Source organism: Acyrthosiphon pisum, chromosome X (genome assembly GCF_005508785.2).
Source record: "Acyrthosiphon pisum isolate AL4f chromosome X, pea_aphid_22Mar2018_4r6ur, whole genome shotgun sequence".
In the NCBI taxonomy this organism is placed as follows: Eukaryota; Metazoa; Arthropoda; class Insecta; order Hemiptera; family Aphididae; genus Acyrthosiphon; species Acyrthosiphon pisum.
The window spans coordinates 46,042,673-46,045,444 of record NC_042493.1 but is presented as its reverse complement, the minus strand read 5'-3'; positions in this window follow the sequence as shown (position 1 = coordinate 46,045,444).

The following is a 2,772-nucleotide window of genomic DNA, read 5'->3' as shown; positions in this document are numbered from 1 at the left end:
AAACTAGAGTAAAGGATGGAAGGATTTCTCTATTCCTCTCTTAGTATCACGAGTCTCAACCACTTTGACTGGAAAAAACAATTTGCATTGGCCAAATAAATACATTACTTTGTTACTTAATAATTTACTTGTTTCTTCGTTATTCCCCCCCCCCCCCCCCCCCGGAAAATAGCTTAATATGCCGGTCTTTTTATCCGTACATGGCTACATCTGAAAATCGTTCTGGTAAGCCTAAAAATATTGTCGGAATAGCATTTTCTCTTAATGCCGGACGTATTCGTTCAATGTATTTAATTGACCCATCAGGCATTTTATATTCATATTTTAAAAAATCATCTTCTTTAAAATGTAAACCGCAAACAACATCTTTTACAGATAAGTTCCTATCTTTCCGTGGTGTTTTATTATTCCATACAGATAGTAAGTACTGCAAGATAAATAACTTTATAACATCCATGTTTATACTAGAATACCTGTATTAGCTGTTATGTAACTTTTTATAGATTTATTTTCTTTTTGTTATTATTTTTTTTTTTTGTCATTCTAGTTAGGTATATTTTTATTTATCCATTTGTTATTAGTTTAATTTGTACCAATTATTATGTAATATATTTTTTTTTCGTTTAAAGGGCTTATATTCGTTGATTATTAATAAATAAATAATTTAGACTACATATTCAAATATTGTACTTGTTAGTCTTATTAAAAATATAAAGTCTCTAAGAGATAACTCAGAATTTAAGAATCCTGGAGAAAATTTTGAAAAATTATACAAACATTAAATTTGTATTAAAAATCAAACTGTTCATTATTATTGGTGTGTTGGATAATTAATTGTATACCTATTTAATTATTTTAGTATTATAGTATTCAGTTATATACCTACTTATATGTATTGTATAGTTTTCTTTTGTCTTAAAAAAAATGTTATATATTGTAAAGATCAGTAGAATAATAAAAAAAAATTGTGGACGCCGGCTTCTTGGTGGTCAACTACTTGAGGAACTAAAGAATAATAAAATAAATAAACAATGTTCGTCAATATGTTAATAATATGTATATTCCTGGTGGACAATTCTGTAACTAAACTGCGTAAAAATGGTACTCATTTATTAATCAATGCCCAATGGTACTGTGGCGCTCGACGGAAGGATGTGATATGTTCGTCGGGACCCAACGTAAGAAACGTAACACGAGATGTGTGATTAACTCGGATAAAGTTTATTTTAAACAGCTGTCGAACAATTACAATTAAGGCGATTTTTGTGCGAGTTCGTGTCCCCCGTAAGTATTCGTCGACGACGTAACGGAGCGATCGTGTCCCCCGCTGTCCAACCTCAAGACCCGTGGTCGCGGCGGACGTGCTGTCGCGTGCGCGTGTTGTCGTGACAAAATAGATACGGAGAGCGCGAAAGAGACTGTAGCGCGTAGCGTGCAGAAAAAAGACTAGGCTATAGAGATGGGTCGTTCGCGAACGAACTATACTCCGGCCCACGAGGGTCCATACGTAAACCGCGCATTCATATAGTAATACGTGACGTCTGTTTTCTCCCACCATGATGCCATTCCCACTATTCGGCAACGTGCCGATGCGCAGTGACGGACGCGTTTTTACTCTCGTGGGCCGGAGTATAGTTCAATTGAACTATTCACCCAAGTGAACGATTGGACCTAGTTCACTAAAAGGTGAACGACATCGTTCACCCAATGAACGACGACGTAAAACGACAAAATGACGAACGAAATCGTTCATTTCGAGAAAAAACTTTTTACCGAAACGACAAAATGGTAAATATAATATAATTTTTCACTCCGTTTACTATCGTTCATTTCATCAAACCATGAGGCATGAACTAAGATAATATTATCAACCGTCACGTCTTGTTAGTTGTTAAAAATTAAAATGTTATATTGTTATAGTAGTTAAGTATAATATTTTATTTATTAAATACCGGTACTACATAGTACATTTATTAGTAGGAGATATAATTAAATAATCTATTTTCTAATCAAATTCTGTCTATTTAAAAGGTCACAATCCATTATTCCAGGTCAGTATTTTACTTCAGAACTTTAACACATTACCTTAACCATTTTCAATATAAGTTACCTATTACAACAGGTATTTATATTTTGTAATTTGTAACTTAGTAGTGGTTTTCTATAATAATAAATAGGATTCTTGTAAGTATAAAACAAACAATTTTAAATTAAAAAATATTTAATAATTAAAACAAAAAATAGATAAAACTGTGTAATAAAAAAATTAAAAATGGGTAAAACTTTATGGGGTTTAACATAGGTAAAAATTAGGTAATACTTCATAGATAATATAATTAAATAAAAACAATTAAAATATAACAAAATATTAATATTAACATATATAAATAAAACAAATAGTAATAAGCTTGACTTGAGTATAGTAATTAGTAAATAGTTAATTGCAATTAAAATATTAAAAAAATTGTATACATTCTACTACAGATTTTGGTTTAAAAATAATACCTTGGAAGATTTTGAGGCTAGCATTCGATTTCTCCTCTCTGTTATCACTAAACCTGCTTTGCTAAAAAGCCTTTCGCATGGCACAGAGGTAGCAAGTATGCACAACCGTTTTTTTACTATTATAAATAAACGTGGATATAATAATTTGTGGGCTGTCCACCATTTTAACGGATCTTCATGTCGATTTATGAGTGGTTCATTCATATATTTGTCCAACTCAATGATGCCTGCTGCTGTTGGATTGACTCTTACATTATTTTGTGAGTA